The 20,957-nt window shown below is 43.0% G+C and overlaps 1 long non-coding RNA gene across 1 annotated transcript in view; it reads left to right on the top strand.

Annotated features, from left to right (window-relative positions):
• Nucleotides 1-18,882, top strand: part of LOC136407110 (uncharacterized) — a 28,483-nt gene extending 9,601 nt beyond the window's left edge. Inside the window, exon 3 of the long non-coding RNA XR_010751769.1 lies at nucleotides 18,581-18,882. This is a non-coding gene — a long non-coding RNA (uncharacterized lncRNA). The remainder of the gene's footprint in view (nucleotides 1-18,580) is intronic.
• The last annotated feature ends 2,075 nt before the right edge of the window (nucleotides 18,883-20,957 follow it).

Here is a 20,957-nt window from a genome sequence, read left to right as displayed (position 1 = left end):
AGAGCGCTTGGAGTACGTAAGCAAGGAAGAGATTCGGTATCTGGGCGGAGGTGATGTGTTTGTGGAAGTCTTTGAGGGTTGACAAGGTGAAGTCTTTCCATATTCCTGAGTGCTGGGTATGGTATTCAGACCTTCCTCTCTTGGCCCTAGGGTGTCATGGAAGGTTTTTTTACACCAAGAAACCATGACCCCATTGGTGCTTGAGGGAAGGTGAATCTGGCAGGAATGCTCAGGGTAGTTGGTAGATGTGGGACAGGGGGAGGGGGACCTGGAAGGAGCCTCCTCTGAGTCCTGCTCCTGGTTGTAAGGCTTCTTTGCCAATCCCCACTCCATGTGGTTGAAGCAGCTCACAGCTATAAAAATGTGTTGACCCAAGAGGTTTAATATTAACCAAAGTTATAGTCAAAGTCAATTTGGAGGATTCAAGAAAAAAAAAATCTGATGCTAATAGAGAAATAGAAGTCAATATTTGTCATGTGAGTCACAGGCTTGAAATAGAAAAGTAAAACACATCAAGCTGCAGCTCCCAGAGGGCCTGGGTTACCCAGGGCAGCAGATCTGCAAACCAGGCTGGACCACCCTCTAGGACTGTTTCAGAATTTCCTCTGGCCCCTTCCTCTAATTCCTAAATTCCAGAGCATGAGATTCTAGTGGAATTTACCAGCTAGTCAGCCCCAGTGAAGTCTTGGCTTGTTTTGAGAGGGTCGATGGAAAAAGATCCCCCCCGCCCCAGCTGTGTGTAACCTTTCTGTGTAGAGATGTGACATGGCACTAACCTACACGATTTTGTTGTGATTTTGTTTTCTAGTCCACACTTCATTCCTCAGTGATTATCACTGTGGAAGTCCCAGTCTGCCTGTCTCCTGTTCTGGAGAAAGCAAAGAGGAGATATAAGAAATAGAAATATATGCTGATATTTTTGATATATATTAAATGCATTTTTATAGAATAATACTTATTTTTTTGTCTTAGCAAAGGTTTGTTATAATAATCCCCAAAGGGAAGGTGTTATCCCTGCTGGGAGTCTGCCAGATTGAGGAGCTTCTAGATTGTTCTTTGATAAGATGGTCTCTTTGAGCATTGATCTGGCTTGGTTCTAGCTCTGAGGTTAATCCCAGATGGAGGCTTGAATGGGATTTACTGAGAAAGTTTGAAAACTAGGGGATTAATGAGGATGAAGGAAAAAGAGAGCATAATTCACATCTATGCATGTGAGAGGTGGCAAGCATACCATATGAACAGACGTTACTGTCTTACCACAGTGCCTTTGCTGGTGGATGGTGTGTGATGTGTGACAAGAAAGACTAACGTTAGCTGCACTTCACCCAGTGTATTGGAGCCAGATAGTGTCTTATCACTAGTGCCCACAGGAAGAATAACTCATTCAAAACTGAGTCTTCAAGGGCTACAGTGGGTTTGGTCATAGTCTAATATTTTAGCCCAGACTTCCCTTAAAATGAATCCTCTGGAAGGCCTGAGTAATAAATGTGTTAGACTCAGGATTCCTCTGATCCTTTTTTATTTGGTTTGCGGGAAGCACAGCTCATAAAGTTCAGCATGGACAATATCTGCTTCAGTGAGATGCTTACGTTACCTGGCTGTGAGATTAAAGATGATCATACAAGGAAGAAATAGCCAATGGTGATGAAAGGATGGGGTCTGGGCAGGGTTGACTGGCAATTGATGATCAAGGCTGGGCCAATAGCTTCAGTGTTCCGCCTCTGAGTTGAACATTTTGTCCTCTTTTCTATCCAGACCTGGTCACGATTGGGTGACTTATCCTAAGTCACCGGTCCCTGACCCCATCTGCTTCCTCATCAGCACGATGGTCATAACTACATCTCCCTCCTAGCATGTTTGGAGAACTAATTAATGCTTATGTGGTATTTTAAGATCACTGATAAAAGGCACTTTACCTGCCCAGGGTGTTATTACGTGATTTTATTTTCCTCTTCATCGTCAGAATTGAGTCAGGCATAATCTAGAAGTGAGACAAATTTGTTAAATGCGTAGTATGAAGTCCATCCTAAAAGTTGGGTTTCTATCAGACTAGACATTGCACTTGAACTATACACGTCAGGAGAGGTGCTGAGTTATGCTGTGGAGAAATTTCAGTTGCTTTCAGATTTGTCTATCAGGTTCCATTTTCTGACTCTACTTAGACCTCCTTCAAAATGGTAAATCATTAAGAGCATAGCATCTGCGCACATTACCCATAAAAATGGACTTAGTCCCTGGCTTCAGAAATGCCCAAACAACACATGACTCTTTGCAGACTTGTGTCTCGTCCCCTAGAAGATTGTGTGTCCCTTTGGACAGTGGACAGGATATATATTAACTGGTAATTTCAGTTTATTATGCTCATGTGAAAATTGGATAGTCACTACTACCCTCCAGGATAGGACCCTCCTCTTACAAAACTCAGAATTATGATACATGTGAGGTGAAGGTTAAGAGGGCTTTTTTTCCCCGCCAAGGAAGGGACACTGGTCTGAAATGGTTATTACAGGATACTTCCATCAGATCTTTCGAAAGAAAGGTGGAGATGACCAAAGGGCAGGAGGTCACCTACGTAATAAGATCCATGTGAGACATTAATTAAAATGGAATGCTGAAGGAAGATATGTATGTCCTGACCATGTACTTCCCTATAGAGTTACTCTAAGTGGATCTTCATCCTCCTTGTGATTTTTCAAAAGGCCACATCCATTTCCTCTGGAATTCTTCCTAGGTTCATGGATGCTACATCTCAATGTTATCCAGTTGCACATCTTTTCCTGGGGAGATAGTTTACGCTTCTTTCACTGTATCTCTAACATGGTCTGTGACCCTTAGGAACCACAATGCCATGTGCAGTAGAGGAATCGTGTGTATTTGAGCAAAATATGAGTGAAATGTATATGCAGTATAGATCTGTCTCTACAAATGAAGCATATTATTTTAAGATAATTGTGTTTTCCTTGATGCTACATCCTGGTTTTATTTTTTTTTTTCTTGTCCTATAATCCTCATCCAATCACAACTGCTCAGCCAAAGTCTGAAGTTGCATACAAAGTATATATGACCTTTTACTCACTTCGATATACAAAAAAAGCATCCTACAGGGTGTGCCCATCACAGCCCTTCTGAATAGAGAGCAAAGATCGTTTCTTGGAATTTGGCCTAAGGTTGAAGGGGGAGGGGCAGGTGCAAAGGCTGAGTGTCAAGGTGGGGCCAAACCCGTACTTTCTAAGCAGCTTCCATTTCCCATCCCCATGCAACATGCTACAAAGGCATTTGAATCAAGAGAGGGACTTTGGGTAAAGAACAGGTAGGACAGGCTAACACCATGGATCCTGGAACAGGGCAGGGACATACAGAGCCAATGAAAAGAACGCTTCAACTCGGAGTTGGAAGAGTAAGCTGCTGAGGACCCCGTGGCCCATGTTTATATATACATATGTTTGCAGGGGGACCCAGACTGAAGATCAGGGCTGGAGGTAGGGAGGGAGAACAGGGGTCACTTCCTGCCATGGTTCTATTGGGAACCAATCTGCATGAATTTGGAAAACCAAAGCTTTAAAAAACCCCTTTTACATGAACAGGGCCATGAGCATGAAGACCCAGGATATGCCCCAAACTATGTTTTGAGTGGGCTCAGACTAGTTAAGGCATACTAGTTAGGGCCCTGGTCTGGTGAAGAGAGAAACTGAGGTAGGACAGGGCAAGAATTTAGGGGCCACCTTACATATCAACCTTACAGAGAGCAGCAGTTCCCAGTGATCCAAACCACAGGGTCTACAGAGATGCCAGCCCACAGCTCGCCCAAGTCTGCACATGCTTGCTACCCATCAGAAAGGGAGTCTGTTTCCTCACCTCTTTAATCTGGGTGGACCTGGGGATTTGCTCTAATCAGTGGAATGCTGCAGAAGGCATATTCTGGGACTTCCAAACTCAGGCCTTAAGAGATCTTGTCATTTAAGCTTTAACCCCTGCATCTCTGAGAAAACCCAGGCTATCCTGCTAAAGAGAGAGAGCAGGTGGAGAGAGAGCCCCTGGGGGACAAGAAACCACATGGAGGTTTCTTGAGGAGAGGCAGGGAGGAGGAGAGCCCAAGTGACCCTGTGGACATCCAGCACAAAGCCATGTTGGATCCTCCGGCTGAGCCCAGCCACCAGCTGAGCACCGCTGCGTGAAGAAGTCCAGCCAGCCGCACGATGCAGAGACAGGCCGTCCCACTAAGCCCTGCCTGAATTCCTCACCCACACAATCACGAGCAATAAGACGATGGCTGTTTTAAGCCACTCTGTCCTGAGATGATGTGTAACAGTTAGCTGTGGATTACTGCCACAGTGTCACAGGGTCCCTGGAACACTCAGGCAGGATCGAAGATTTGTAACCTCTCAGATGAGCTAAGTGAGGTTTGGAAGAGGGAGAGTTAGGCAGAAATGTGCCAGCAGTGTGGTCTTTCTGGTTTAGAATAAAAAACCCCAGAGTTCCCAAATTACAGCTTTTTTTTGGAGAAGACTGGCAAACTAAGAGTGTAAAGGCAGAAGCTTTCAGTACAAATTGTATGGTGCTTATGAAGGTCAAGCCATTCGCCCCTTCCTCCAACCCCCTTCCTATTTGCTGCTGATGAAACTTCTAATAGGTTCCCTTTCTTGGTCAGAACTGATGAAGGTGGCTGTGTAGACTGGATGCTGGAGTAACTGGTGGGGTTATCTCCACCAGCTGGTGCCATGTAGACTGGGCGCTGGAGTAACTGGTGGGATTATCTCCACCAGCTGGTGCTGTGTAGACTGGATGCTGGAGTAACTGGTGGGGTTATCTCCACCAGCTGGTGCTGTTTAACCAGCTCCTGTGCCCACTGCCCAGCTGAGAGCTAAAGAGAAGCCCGTCCCCACCAACCAGACAGTAAGGAAGGTTTGGGGTGAAACACTTGGCTATCACCTGAAAAGAGATAGAAAGATAAATAAGACATAGTTCATTTGTAAAAAGTCCACCATCTTGGGTTGTACTTTAATTGATTATTTGTCTTCTTTCTTTCTTTCTTTCTTTTTTTTTTATATTTTTCTGAAGCTGGAAACGGGAAGGCAGTCAGATAGACTCCCGCATGCGCCTGACCGGGATCCACCCGGCACGCCCACCAGGGGGCGATGCTCTGCCCATCCGGGGCATCGCCCTGTCGCGACCAGAGCCACTCTAGCACCTGGGGCAGAGGCCAAGGAGCCATCCCCAGCGCCTGGGCCATCCTTGCTCCAATGGAGCCTTGACTGCGGGAGGGAAAGAGAGAGACAGAGAGGAAGGAGAGGGGGAGGGGTAGAGAAGCAGATGGGCACCTCTCCTGTGTGCCCTGGCTGGGAATCAAACCCGGGACTTCCGCACGCCGGGCCGACCGGCCAGGGCCTTTCTTTCAAAGCTTCTCATGATAGTGACATTAATCAGATCTCTCGAGCCAAAGCATGCCAGGGTGATAGAATGGGAGAGCCATGCCAGGTTCTGCTGACCTCTAGGGCAGGAATTCAAACCTGGGGCAGACTCAGAGATAGCCCGGTTTGCCAGGATAAGAGGGCAGAGTTTTGTATGTAATTCTGATACCCACACGTCTTTTTTTTTTTTAAGCCTATTTATTTTCAATGTCTCATGGATATAGAAACAAATATTCAGCAAGAATTTATTAAATCTCTGTTATATGAGTCCCAAACTAAGCCTATTGTGGAAGGACAGAGAAGTCTTCCTGACACATTCGCCTGGACACAGTAAGGTAGTTCTTATTTTGCTGTTGTTGTTATGTGCACTCGTTCTAATAGGTTTTGGTTTGTCCATGCTTCGTGTTGAACTTCTCATAGGTGTGGAGAAATTGAGGCAAGAGTACAAATCTGTATCATGGATTCAATCCCTAAAAGGCAGGACGGTGGTAAGAGAGGAGTGGTGGTGGGTGGGTGGGGGAGGATAGTTTATCTACAAGCCGGCTCCTCCTCCTACTCTTTAACTGAGACTATGATGAATGAACCCAAGCTTAACTCCTTTTCATGTCCTGTAGCTTGTGTTTGAGTGCGTGTCATTCTAGGGCTATAAAGGTGTTGGCGATGCATTCATCATTGTTTCCTGGGAACTATTAGTGCAATTTCATCAGGTCTCAGCTTAACCCATCAAACGGTGGTGAAGATCAGGAACAATTTGCCTTTCTGGTCTAACTTGGGCTGACTTTACTCAGCTTAAAAATGCTTAAAGTCCCAAGGGAATCAATAACTTCTCTTTTGATGGGAAAAGCCCTCTTAATCTGAGATTTCCTCACATTCTAGCCATACCTTATGCTGAGGAACCAGGAGATTTCCGGGTCCCTGATATCTGATTTAATGATTTGTGGAAGGCAAGAATGTTAACTTAGTTAATTACTCAAAACTGACTGATAAGGTATCAGACAGATTGATTTGCTGCTTCTCTAGCCTCTCCCAGAGAACTTGAACCAAAGCCTCTCTCTCCATGGGTAATCTTTATTGCACGCCACATGGAAGGTTAAGGGCTTACGAAGGGCACAAAATTCTGTTCCTTGTGTTTTCATTTACTTGTGATAACCTTATCCTGTCCTCAGCAACCAATTGTGATGTCACAATTGGGATATTCTTACCTCTCGGATAGAAAAAGAGCATTGGCAGATAGACCTTGTTTACACGGAGAGATGGGATTTAGCAATAGAGGGTAGTGTGTAAGACATTCTAGATTTAATTCAAACACACACTGTTATCAGAGTGTCATCGGGAAGACACACATCTGGGGATCCTGTGAGCTAAACGTTGTTTTTGCCTCCTGACCTTTTCCCTGACGGCCGTCTCCTCCACTGAGTTCTAGAACCCCAGATCCGGAAGTATCCTGAAAAGATCAATTGGCAGTTCCGTTTGGATGCAGAGGTTTGGGAATATGCTGCTTGGCCTCATCGGGGAAGCCTGTTGTGTATATATTCTTCAGGAGGTAGTAATTCTTTGAAAGGAGCCTATAAAGGAGTTAGTGTTTTATACACACTTATTTCAGGAAATGAGATGGTTAAAGTCAAAAAGTTTAAAAGTGAATTACAAATTGGGATGGTCTCAATTATTTATTTGCATTTAATATCCCAAAGAATATTTCTAAATGATAAAAAAAAAAAAGCCCTTTGGGAGGACAGAGAATTTCACAATATGATTCAATCTCATATTAGAAGTTTTTTTTTTTAAATATACCAACAGTAAGATATAAATATAACATTTGTAGTAGTATAGACAGAAGATATGCATTCAAGAGTAATTTTACCTAGACCCCCAATGAATATTCAGACAATTCAAAATGACCTCACACTTCATCTTTTCCAGCCAGGCTTTATTCTTATTAAAATGCACATGTACCTGTATCTTTTACTTATTTATTAGACTTTGTTTTCAATTTAAATGAGTGAGATCATTTTGATCAGTGAATACAGGCTTCATATGTGGGTTGAGCAGGAAGTAAAATTCATTTATATATTATCACCTAAAACATTATGTCATTAATATTACAACAGACACAACAGGCACAACAGTGCCTTAACAATGAAGACCACAGAAAAGTTGGACAAAGTTTGGAAATAGTGGCGGTCCTAAAAAAAGGACATAGTAAGTATTTAGTATCGTCTTGGAGACTTCAGTTAAAATTGTATTGTAATTCTGTGTATTAAGCAAATTTTATTCAATGTAACTAACAATGAGAAAAAGAAAAATCATCAGGTAATTCCTTGATTAATTTTTTTAAAACCCAGTGTCTTGCTAGTTCCAGAGTCTAGAGGCAGTCTGTATCTATGAGCCTCTGACAATGTGTGGATTAAGTAAGCCATCCACCTGTCACCAGTTAAAGGAGACTTGGTCCCCTGGCCTTCTATACATACACAGGGGAATTTCCAACAGGGTTATATATGTGTAGCTTCTAATTCACATATTAGGATTGCTCTTGGTCCAAGCTGCAGAATTTATCCTATAGTACAATTTTTCTAATGACAAAGAAAAAAAAAAAGGCCAATAAAGTACAATATTTTCAACTATCCCAAACTGCAGTCTAGTGAAAATGCCCCAGAGGATGCCTAATTATCCAAGGCAAATAGTGCTGTGTAGCACTTCACTACTTTAGTGATTTTAAAAAAAAGAATTATCTCAACCTTCAGGTTTCTTTGCAATAATCACTCTGTGCTGTAGATTAGATAGTTATAGAACAGAACACCACTGACATCATAATCTTTCGAGTGCTCCGGCAGGGGTGGAGGGAGGAGGGTGTTCAAGCTGCAGAGGTAAGTCAGACCAAGAGAAAGCAATGCATAGGCGCTTCCCAATGTATAGGGAAGGAGAGCCCAGGGAGAGGAAAGAGCAGTCAGGGACAGAAGGACAGTACACGTGGCAGGTAGGGCATCTTTCAGACAGCCTAGTTAAAGTATAAAAACTAGCTCTGCAACCTCCTGCTTCCACAGCTTTAGGTATGCCATTTAACCTTTCTGGTTCTCTAGAATTTTGATAATAGTATTGCCTTCAGAGTCATAAAGATTCAACGGCATAGGTGTGAATCATTTAGCATAGCGCCTAAGACAAACTCTATAAACAGTGGGTGTTATGTCAAAAACTATATTGTTGTTGTTGTTGTTGTTGTGAGCTTTAAAAGCTTGCTCTGTGATAAAAGACACACATACCCACAAAGAGCTCTATGAAATGAAACCCTTTTGATCCAAGGTGACATGTATGATATTACGTTTATTTTATGGGCAATTCCTACCTATTCGCTTATTGAACCAGTATCTTTCTCAACCACATTCTTACAGGCACTATTCCAGTCATTTGGAATACAAAAGTAAATCAAGCAAGAGTTCTAGTCCTCAAGAAGCACCCAGTCTACAAGGGAGACAGCCACATAAATAATTATAATAAAGCCTGACCAGGCGGTGGCGCAGTGGATAGAGCATCGGACTGGGATGCAGAGGACCCAGGTTCGAGACCCCGAGGTCGCCAGCTTGAGCGCAGGCTCATCTGGTTTGAGCACAAGCTCACCAGCTTGGACCCAAGGTCACTGGCTCGAGCAAGGGGTTACTCGGGCTGCTGAAGGCCCACGGTCAAGGCACATACGAGAAAGCAATCAATGAATAATTAAGGTGTCACAACAAAAAACTAATGATTGATGCTTCTCATCTCTCTTTGTTCCTATCTGTCCCTATCTATCCCTCTCTCTGACTCTCTCTCTGTCTCTATAAAAAAAAAAATTACAATAAAATATAGAAAGGAAAATAAGGTTGCAATGGCAACCTGAAAGCAAGGTGACTAACTCAGGTTGTGGGAGTTGTGAAAGCCGGCATGGAAGGCAGCCCCCAATTTGAGTCTTGTAAGATGAGTAAGATGTTTTCCAGACTGCAAAACAGAGAAAGAATATTCCCGTTAAAGGGGCAGCATGGGCAATATTAGCAAGGCATGACAGTGCCTAGTGTTTCACGAATGTAGGGCAGGGAACTGTGGGAGATAAGGCTGGAGAGTTACATAGAGCAACTGGCAGACGTGGGAAAAGGAGGGATGAGGGAGACAGAATTTGAAGATGAAAAATCCGGTGGGAGTAATTGATGTAAGCCTGGAAGAAATGCCCTGAGCGGAGGAGAAGTGATCAGTGCAGAGATGATTGTGTCTGGCCTTAACAGACAGAGAAGTACTCATCATCCAAGAATGCAGGGGAAGAAGGAAGTAAAGATGGGTGTGGGTGAAGATAAGCTTATAGATAGTGGAAGACAGAAGGAGTTCACCTAGGCAAGCTTCTCTGATTTTAATGTAATAGATGCAGGTTATCCATTGAGATTTGAAGTGTGGGCTAGACTGAACTGGAGATTTGAGGAGGGGGTGAAAGTCTGGAAGCATGGCTCAAGGAATTTAGCAACTGTGAATGAATAAATTATTGGATTGTGCAAGTGCCCAGTGGAAGTTAAGACAAAGCCTTTGTGGTAGCATCGTTTGACATGACCTCATGATTCTCTGTGGCCATCTGCAGTTTCCCAGGTTTAAGAAAAATAAGGGCAAGTGATAGTATTATTCTAGATGCAGCATGAAAAAAAAAATAGGAGCACAGGAATGTGTTCATGAGAGAAGTTATGGAATGATCATATAGAAGATCCAGGTGACATATGACAAAGACAGAGGTCAGGAGACTATGGAGACATCAGGCATGCAAGATGAAAGATCAAGGATCACCACAGGTAAAGGAAAAGGGACTTGGAAGGACAGGAGGTCGGGGAGTGGAAGTTTTCTGGGCTTAAGTTTTCTGATATGTAGCAGTTCTGGGTAGTGGCCAAGTCTAGGATGTGGATCTTGGAGTGGTTAACTGCCGTGGAGTGGAAATAAAGTTTATTTTTATTTTAAAAAAATAGGTAAAAAAATTGAAGAGGCAGGTATTGGATAAGCTGGATATATGGATATTACAGATTGATCACAAGAGGTAGATTGGAGATGATGGTTATAATTCCAATGCCATTCTCCACCAAATGATGGCATGGACTTATCGCAAATGACAATGACAAGGGCAGGGAGATGAAGATACAGTCAGATTCAGAGGGATGAGATTTGGTGGGGGCAAGGGTGAAAAAGTCACCTTGGAGCTTTGAAAGGGCTACTGTTGGGCAGATAAAATGTATTGAATATTATGCTCACTTTGTTAAAGATGGCACTGCCCACATGGAAGCTGTCGCCCAGGTGATATTAATGTGTGTTGGGGGTGGGCTGTGAGCAGGCAGGATCCTTGTAGCCTGGGGCTTGGTTTTAGGACTAAGCCTTCCCCACCCTTTTTGCTGTGGAGTGGTACAATCCAATTATACCTCAGATAAGTGACTTTGTATTAGAGACTTCCCCTATTTTGTATATTGGATTAAAGGTTATGAATCTACAGTATAAAATGAGGGCAGAACAGGAGTGTGCTCTGTCGGTTCCTGAGAAAGCATTAGAGGAGAGAGCAGAGCAGAGAGCAGAGAGAGGCCACGCGGAGGAGGCCAGGAGAAGGAGCTAAGATGGCGGAGTGTTGAGTGAGAAGCCAGTTTGTGCAGAGTTTGTGCAGGGAGAAGGAAGGAGATGGGGAACAGAGGTGAATAAAGTCTGGTGAGCTAGAAACCTTTAATTCTAGGAAACTCGGATAAGTCAGTAGCTTTGTGAGCACTGAATGTGAGTGGGTTTGGAGCCCAGTGTGTGTTTTTACTTGCCCGCCGGGTGCAAGCTAGAATTAAAGATGATGGCCCACCAGTTTTTGGCTTCATTGTTTCTTTACCGACTGTACGAATCCAATGCGAACCTGCATGGGCCAGGCGGCTTTGATGGTGGCCTTGGCCACTGGCTTAACAGCTACCCATCGTGATGACATGGCAAAGGGACCTAGAGAATGGGATTTAGGGTTGGTAAGTTTATTTTTATTTTATTTTTATTTTTTTGTATTTTTCTGAAGTTGGAAATGGGGAGGCAGTCAGACAGACTCCTGCATGCGCCCGACCGGGATCCACCCGGCATGCCCACCAGGGGGCGATGCTCTGCCCATATGGGGCATCACTCTGGTGCAACCAGAGCCATTATAGTGCCTGAGGCAGAGGCCATGGAGCCATCCTCAGTGCCCGGGCCAACCTTGCTCCAATGGAGCCTTGGCTGCGGGAGGGGAAGAGAGACAGAGAGGAAGGAGAGGGGGAGGGGTGGAGAAGCAGATGGGAGCTTCTCTTGTGTGCCCTGGCCGGGAATCAACAGGCCGACGCTCTACCACTGAGCCAACCGGCCTGGGCTAGGATTGGTAAGTTTAAATGGAGAGTGAATAGATGAGGACTACTGCCTAGAAGAGACAAGGTGGTGGGGAAGGAAACAGCTAGGGGGCCAGAGAGTCCTGTAATTTTTTTTTTTTTATTTCTTCACTATTTTGAGAGAGAGCAAAAGGAAAGGGAAAGAGAAAGAGAAAGAGAGAGAGAGAGAGAGAGAGAGAGAGAGAGAGAAGCATCAACTCATTGTTTCATTTAGATGTTCCATTTAGTTATGCACTCATTGATTGCTTCTCATATGTGTCCTGATCTGGCATGCCGGGTCAATGCTTTATCCATTTAGCCACCCGGCCAAGGCCTGGAGAATTCTTGAACATTTGGCTACTCTAAGTGTGGTTGAAGACCAGCAGATCAACATCACCTGGAAGCCTGTTAGAAATGCAGGACCTCATCCCAGACCTACTGAATCAAAATCAGCATATTAACAATATAATCTGTGTGCCAATTAAAATTCTAGAAGCACTACCCTAAAAATAGCCATGAAGATTACAGACAGGAAAGGGAAGGGTAATTATAAACTGTTTCTGATGATCTCAACTCTCTGTTCACGTTCACGTGAGAAATTAAGCTTTCTCAAAGACTAACAAAATGGTCCTCTCGGCCCTGGCTGGTGGCTCAGTGGATAGAGCTTTGGCCCGGTGTATGTACTTGCAGGTTCAATTCAGCCAGGGCACACTGGGGAAGCAATCATATGCTATCCTCCCCCATCCTCTCCCCCTTCTCTCCCTTTTTCCCTCCCACAGCCAGTGGCTCAGTTGATTTAAGTGTGGCCCCAAGCGCTGAGGATAGCTTGGTTGGTCTGTGCATGTCAGCCTCAGGAGCTAAAAACAGCTCAGTACTTAAGCATTGGCTCCAGATGGGGTTACCAGGTGGATCCTGGTTGGGGCACATGTGGGAGTCTGCCTCACTATCCCCCTCCTCTTTACTTAAAAAAAAAAATGGTACTCTCAACTCAGGATGTCAAAGTGCCATAAAAATATCAGTTTTAATTACTTGTAGTTTCAATGAACTATTTATATATAGTTCTTATCTTACATTCATTTATGCAAGATGAGGGTCGGCAGCCAGTAGGTTTCTTACCTTAATTTCAGAGGGAAAGAGATAACCAGAAAAGGCAATTGGCTGAGGGTTCCATTGCTTTCAGACATGAAGTTGGTGGAGGAGCCAAGAGACAGAGCCAGGGCTCAGACTTCTCCACCACTGTGTGTTCTAAGCATCGAACCACACTTCCTCCTCAGCCAGTCCCTCCTGGCCAGAGAGCCAAGAAGAAATGACGCCAGGGAACCAGTAATTGTATAGCTTTTCCAGTGCACTGCTCCAGATCCACACAACGGACATGTCAAAGCCTGCTCTCCCCTCTGAACATTCAGTGGTGACCAAAGGCGCTGGAGGAAGTGGGAGAAATACCATGAAAACTCCTGGGCTGCACCTCAGAGACTAATAAATAATTACTAATGGGAAAGAAAACAGAGGAAAGAGAAAAAGCAAAGGAGCAGCAAGACAAGCGGAATGGATTCTGGCCCGCAGGAGAGGAACAGACTGGAGGTTCAGTGCAATCGAAAAAATCCAACACACCAAGTGCAGTGACCCAAAGACTGCAAAAGAGGGAGAGTAAAGCTCGTTGGGGAAACTTGCTGTTCTCACATTTGATCCCTCTGCTCACGACATTTCAGTGACTTATTGAAGCTTAGAATTCGACTGTTAAATCATTCAGCCTACAAGATGTGTCCCAAGTTAAATGGATCGCTTTCCCTTGTAGGTTTTTGGAGACTGGCTTACTTTTAGCGAGAGACTTGGAGGGTCTCTGCTAAATTATTGATGTGAGGGAGACTTTAACCCAGGCAGCAGAAATGACCGAATGGAGAAGCATGGGCAGGTGCCATATTGTAATTTGTCCGCCTCTTAAATTATGTAGTGTATGTATCACAATATATTGAATTTAAAACCTGAAGTATGACATTCAGTAAATAATTCATACTGGCTCTTTCATTAAGTGTGAGCTGAGGCTTAGGATAATGATATCCAATTTTAGCTAGGGCATCATTTAAATACAGATGTGGAAAAGAGGATTTCTTTAGCACTTGTATAGACAAGACATGCATAGCTGTATGAAAAGCTGGAACTGAGTTACACACACACACACACACACACCCTTCCCCAGGAATAGCCCAGGATAAAAATAAAAGACACATTACTTTAAAAAAAAACAAAACACGGGTTTGTTCACCCTTTTCTTGCCTAACAATTTCTTTAAGATAAATAACTAAAAGATGATTATCTCACCAAGAATACTGTTTGCTTCTCACAGAAGATTTTGATACCAAGAAACATGCCTGGGGTTTGCGGGATGACTCTGATCCGTACAGTAAATATTCATAAAACCCCTCCTCAAAGTCCTGCTCGCCCAAGTCCTACAGGGAATCCACAGCCCCGAGAGAAATCTCTGTTCTCATGTCCCCTGTGATCTAGTTCTAGGAGACTATGCATGTACATTTGAAAATTGAAACAGCCATGCAAAACAACCACGGGTGCAACATTGCAAGCAGCACGCCTCTTGGCTGGTGCTGCCATGAGTCCTCGGCGTCTGCAGAAAGGAAGGAACTCGGGGCTGATGTGGCTACAAGTGTTTGAGCTTAAAACCTGGGTGAAAGTTGATGTCTTTTCTCCCTGCCTCTTACAACTGCTATCTTATTGTCTCTTCTAACATCTTTATTTTATAGGCTAAAAAAACCATCACTTTAAATCCATACTACTTTTAAGATTTTGTAGAACTTACGGAGAATATGTTCAATAGGCATGATTCCCTCTGCTTTCTAAGCCCTCCATACCGGGTTTGAGATACTGACGATATGAGCAAGATCAACGGATGTAACTCTTAATGAGATTACGTATAGAAAGGACGGCCATTGTTACGTAAAGCCCTAAGACAAGCTGTTTTTAAATTTAGTGTACTCAAAGACACAATTCTTTTACCTTGATCTCGATTCATATTTTTCACTTAATACATATGGATATTTAGAGATGGAATATAGAATTTACACCAAGTGCTTAGTCTTCCATTAGGGAATGAGTCCCTCAGCTAAATAGCTGCTGCGCATGAACCTCCGCAAGGTGAGGTGTTCACTGTACGCAGTGATAAGGGTGAGAGACCCGGAAGACCACTTCTGGCTGGAGTTATTAGGGAAAGCTTTTGAAAGAAGGGTGTTTTGTATGGGTCTTGAAATAAGGTAGAGTCTTACTAGTTAGATATTGGGAGAGGGACACGTGCTCAAAGACACAAAACCTTGGGAAGACCAGGAATATCTGGGGACAGGAAGCTAGGAGATGGGCTTTGTATAGAGCAGCGGGTCTGTAGGTGGAGCTCAGTTCTCTGGAACTTCTAAGTCAGGCTGGGGAGATGGAAGGTGTGGGGCGTGCAGTGGGGAGCCTGGGAAAGCTGTGAAGTGAATAAAGATGTATTCAAGGGGACAGTCAGAAGATCACTCTAATGTAGAGTGTATAAATTTGCTGAAGTTGGGAGGGACAGTAGTTAGGTGACCTTGTTAGGACATTTTAAGTACAAGGTAAAAGGACTTGAACGAACACGGTGATAATGGGAGTGTGCCATCTCTACCTTCTTGCCTCTAAGTCAATGCTCAACCTACTGTCATTTGGTGTACTCTACTCCCTATCCCAAACAGAATGCATTGTCTTCCTCACAAACCTGCTTCTCTTTTATAGTCTGCATCTCACTTATGACAGTACTTACAGTACCAGCCAAACCAGAAACTTCCCAATTGAGCCTGAGTGCTTCCTCTTCTGAGCCCCCCTTCATCCAGTCAACCTCAATCTCTCCTTATCTAGCCACATAAAAATTTACTACAGGGAATCCTGGAGACATCCACACTATTCCTACCTAAGTAAACTTATATTCTGCAGTCTGGTCTGTCTGTGTCCAGCCATAACGAGTAGTGTAGTAGTGCCACATTTAACTCTGATGCCAAATATCCTGGGCTCTCACATTTCTTATCTGTATGGCCAGGGATGAGTTTCTTTATTTCTTTCTGCCTTCCTCCTTTGGATCATATAAAATAGTAACTTATAGTAGTTCATAGCTACTAAGGCTGTTAGGAGAATTAAATGGGCAATGTTTGCATAGCACTTAGAATGGAAGGTTATAGGTGCCATAGAATGTTTTCTATTTTAATTAAAATAAAAAGTAATCTAACCTCCTAGGAGGAAAGCAAGACCTGACCATGTCTCTCTTTGGTAAATTGAAATCTAAGTTATGTGACATGGTGGACAAACTTTCCCACAGTCTAAACCCTGCTTAATTCTTCAATCTCATCTTGTACCACCCCTAACCTCACAATTTTAGCCTAGATAACACCAAACCACATGAATCCTGCCCCCCGCCCCAAATCTACCACACTCAATCATGTCTTCCTAGTTCTTCTCAGAATAGTCTATCTGATTGCCATTCCCCCAACCCCCTTTTCTCCATCCCAATTACTCATTTCGGAAATGCCAACTCAGGCATCATTTCCTCCAGGTAGCCTATCGTGAATGCCCAGTTTGAGCTCAGTGCCTCTCCTCTCCACCTATAAGATAATTTTTATCGTACATGAATTGTGCGGTGCTGAAGTCATCTTTATGATCCTACTCCCACATCAAACTAAAGACTTCCTGAGGGCAGGAGCTTTGTCTCATTTATCTTTAAATCCAACAGAGACAAGGATCATGCAAGAGCTATAGTAGGTTTTCATAAACATTTATTAAATTAAAGAGAAAAAAATTAACAGACTAGGCAGTTAATAAAAAGTGGAAGTAGTGAGAAAGAGAGGGATTGGAAGCAGCTGATTTCAAGGTTTGAAGTCCAAGTTACTGCAAGGATCAAGGTCATATTTATAGAAATAGGGAAGTCAGAAGGAGGAACTTCTTTGAAGGAAAATAAAATAAAAGCAAAACCTTGATGAGTTAATTTTTAAACTGACTGGGTCTGAGAAGTCAACAAAACATGCAGTTAGAAATATGGGCTATATGGTACTAGAAAGAAGCCATGGTAGATTTCAGAATGATTGTGTTTGTGATATTTTACTAGATTATGCTGCGTAACAAATATCCTCCAAATCTCAGTGGCTTATAACAAAAGCCTATTATTGCTCACCTAACATGTCACCTGCTAAGTCAGCTTCAGCTCTCTGATTCTGCTGCTCTGTTCCACGTCACATGCGGATATCTGGCACATACTGTTCTCAGGGTAAAAGGTCAGAGTAAGAGTGGACATACAACCAACTATACAAGCACATTTAAAGCCTATGCTCAGATATGACATATATAAAATCCACTCACATTCCATCAGCCAAAGCAAGTCACCTGGCCAAGCCTGAAGGCAATGGGGTGGGGATGCATGGACGGAATAAAATAGTATAAACAAATAATGCACTCTAGCACAGTGGGAATAGTTGGGATTATGTATGTGTATAGAAAAATGCCCTCAGGCCCTGGCCGGTTGGCTCAGTGGATAGAGCATCGGCCCAGTGTATGGATGTCCTAGTTTCAATCACCAGTCAGGGCACACATGAGAAATGACCATCTGCTCCTCTTCTCCTCTCTCTCTCCCTTCTCTGTCTCTTCCTCTCTTATAGCCAGAGGCTTGATTGGTTTGAATGTCAGCCTCATGTGCTGAGGATAGCTCAGTTGGTCCAAGTGTTGGCCTCAGGCACTGAGGATAGTTTGGTTGATTCCAGCATTGACCCCAGATGGGGGTTGCCAGGTGGATACTGGTTGGGGCATGTGTGGGAGTCTGTCTATCTCCCCTCCTCTTACTTAAAAAAAAAGATGCCCTCGATTTTTAATTGAAAGGGAAAGAGAAAACAAAGAAAAAAGAAAGGAAGTAGCTTAAAGTCAGCCAGAGATGTAGAGAGGAGATCAGAATAGTCAGTTATAATGTAAGTCAAATGAGAAGACAGTCCATGGGGAGGTAGATACGTCCAATACTGCAGATGTCAATGAAAGTGAGACTGCCATGAGACTGTGAGGAAGAAAATGGAGATGTTTGAGGGAAGGGAAGCATTACCCATGGTGGGCCCATTTCTGCACAGATTTCTGGTCATGTTACGCTTGCCTAATCTAGGTGAAGGGTGACAGTCATAGGAGGTTGCTCAGAATAGTTTTGGACTCTGGGTCCCATAGCTGCTGAGTTGCAAGGACCAGAAGATAAGACACTGACAGCACATACCACACTCCTAATTTCATCAAATGTTAGGGAGAGTGTCATGAAGTGGTGAGGTGATGCCCCCAGGCTTTGGATTAATCTAGAAAGCAAGATTCCTGATGGTAGCTAGATGATCCTAGGGGGCAAATTTCTGCTCAATTAAGAAAAAGAATTATTCACAGCCTGGAACAGTCCAACAGTGGGATGGTAGCCTTCATGAAACAACCAAGTGTCAACACCCCTGAAGTTTCCAAGCAGAATCCAAATGACCACACAACACATATGATCATATGATGTGGAAAAGGACATGTCCAGGATAATAATCATCAAATCAATTATGTGAACTAGCACTGAGCCACCATGTGCTTTTTCATTCTTTTTTTTTTTTTTTTTTGCTTCTACAATTCACCTTGATTGATTTTCCCTATTGAATAAGTGCTTTTGGGTATCGGTATGCTATGGTTTGAATTCTGTGCCCTAAAAAGTTATGTTGAAATTTTAGTCTTCAAGACCTCAGAATGTGACCTTTTTTGGAGACAGGGTCTTTGCAGATGTGGTTACTGACTCTTAATGCAAATGGCTTGTGTCTTTAGAAGAAGAGAAGAGACAAAGATAGAGTTCCATGTGATGATGGAGACAGAGATTAAAATGCTGCAGCTACAAACCAAGGATTGTGGCCCGCTACTGGGAAAGCAGGGGAAGAAACAGAGAAATCTCCCCTACAGACTTCAGAGGGAGCCGAGCCCTGCCAACATTTTCATTTTGGACTTCTGGCTCCAGAACTGTAAGATAATATATTTCTGTTGTTTTAAGTCACCCAGTTTGTGGTACCTTGTTATGGTGGCACTAGGCAACCACTATACTGAATTACATTTTGAAAATCTGCATAGTAACTTTTGAAATGTCTGCTGATGACTGTGTTGAAAGTAATTTAATTAGAGTAGGATTCTTTTCTTGAAGCTGAAAATCTCCATCAGTTTGAGAGATTGACAGGAAATGTACATTCAATATAGTGACATCTGCCTTTCTATCACTTGTCCTGAATAAAATAACATTCCTCTAAGAATGTTCTTTGTGCAACTTACTTTTAAGAATTGTCCTTGCTGATTATGTTTACATTGCAAGTCTTACTTGTTGTAAATATTTGAGCTGTAGTTTGGGGTAAATATTTAGGGAAATTCTAAGGAAACTTCCTTGAGTTGTTTAGTAGTTGTAACTACTTTAAGGAGAGAGGGAAAACACAGATTATCATTTGATTAAATAAAATACCTCTCATTGGGTTCATTACAGTTGCAGTAAAAACTTTATATAGTAATCCTGCCTGATCTGAGGTTGTGCTTTCCACAGTTTCGGATACCCATCATCAACAGTGGTCCAGAAATATTAAATGGAAAATCCCAGAAATAAGCAATTCGTAAGTTTTAAGTTGTGTGTTGTTCTGAGCAACCTGATGAAATCTTGCACCACCCCACCTCGTCCCTTCCGGGATGTGAATCATCCCTTCCTCTAGCATATCCACCTACTAGTCACTTAGCAGCCGACGTGGTTATCAGATCAACTGTCATAGCATCCCTCATTCTACTTAATAATGTCCCCAAAGTGCAAGGCCACTAGTCACTAAGTAGCCGAGTTGGTTATCAGATCAACTGTCGTAGCATCCCTTATTCTACTTAATAATGTCCTCACAGTGCAAGAGTAATGATGCTGGTAATTCAGATATGCCAAAAAGGAGCTGTAAACTTTATCATAGGGATGTCTGTATGTATAGGAAAAAACATAGTATGTGTGGGGTTCAGTACTATCCAAGGTTTTAGGCACCCCCTGGAGGTCTTACCTCCACAGATAAGGGGGGACTACTCTGTTTCATTACTTGCATTTTCTTGGGAAGCCCTTGGCCTCTGAAGGTTACAAAGCAAAGGATGTTAGGATTTCAATCTAATTGAAAGGATGTGTCTTTGAGACAGGTGATCTCTGCTACAGAATGTGTATTTGACATCTATGGTGGAATGCTCACACAAATATATATAAGGCACAGGCAGAAAGACCAAGATGCCGACGTGTCTAGAAGCAGAGCAACCTTTGCGACCACTGATGCTCAGTACTTTATTTTACAGAAAAGGCCCAGAGATGTACCCAAGGCCAGCCTAACCAGCACAGGCTCAGTCTAAATTCTACTATACTCATCAAGAGCTTTCTAAACACCAACTATGTGTGCATCTGTAAGCCACAGTATCTTTGAAGTTACACATGATATATCCATAGCATTTGAGCCCACAGATTTTGTTCTTACTAATTTCTAGATGAGATAAGCAAGTCCAGGACGGGCACTGTTACCTGTCCAGTGTCTAAGGGGGTCTAGGACCCAAGTCATTTCTTTCCTAATAACTTACACTTAGCCTATAATAAAAATATATAAATACCATGGTTTATTTTCATATACATTTGTGTAAAAGGCACATCAATTTGCACAACTTGTACCCTCTCACTCTCTCAAGAGTGACCCTCACCCCTAACAACAGTGTGCCTAAGATGTTCTCATCAACAGCTTTGTTTTATTTTAATCCAGGACTTTTCTTCCACTTTGAAATGCCACCAACAACTATATGATTAAAAGGAAAACCCATTCCAGTTCAATTGTCGTCATAAAACTTTAATCATCTTGGCAGGTGGCCATTTCCACACTGCCTACATCTTGCATCAATATGTCCTTTAGGAACATAACAAGACTGGTCTATGTAAAGAGAATATAGAGATTTGCAAACATTTTGAAAGTTTGGAGGTAAATCAGGGCTGAGTGATAAGAAAGTTTTCTTCCTTGCCTTGATGACAGAGGTTCTGCCATTTAAAAGACAATCTCATTGCTGCTGTACCCTGGTACCATGAAGAGACATGATTTCCCTTGAATCTTTAGTTCTGCTCAGAAACTGGGTTCGAGAACCAAGAATTCACATGGCTGAGTTCAGGGTCATG

This window comes from Saccopteryx leptura, chromosome 5, assembly GCF_036850995.1.
Source record: "Saccopteryx leptura isolate mSacLep1 chromosome 5, mSacLep1_pri_phased_curated, whole genome shotgun sequence".
Taxonomy (NCBI): Eukaryota; Metazoa; Chordata; class Mammalia; order Chiroptera; family Emballonuridae; genus Saccopteryx; species Saccopteryx leptura.
This window is presented reverse-complemented; position numbering and strand designations above follow the sequence as displayed.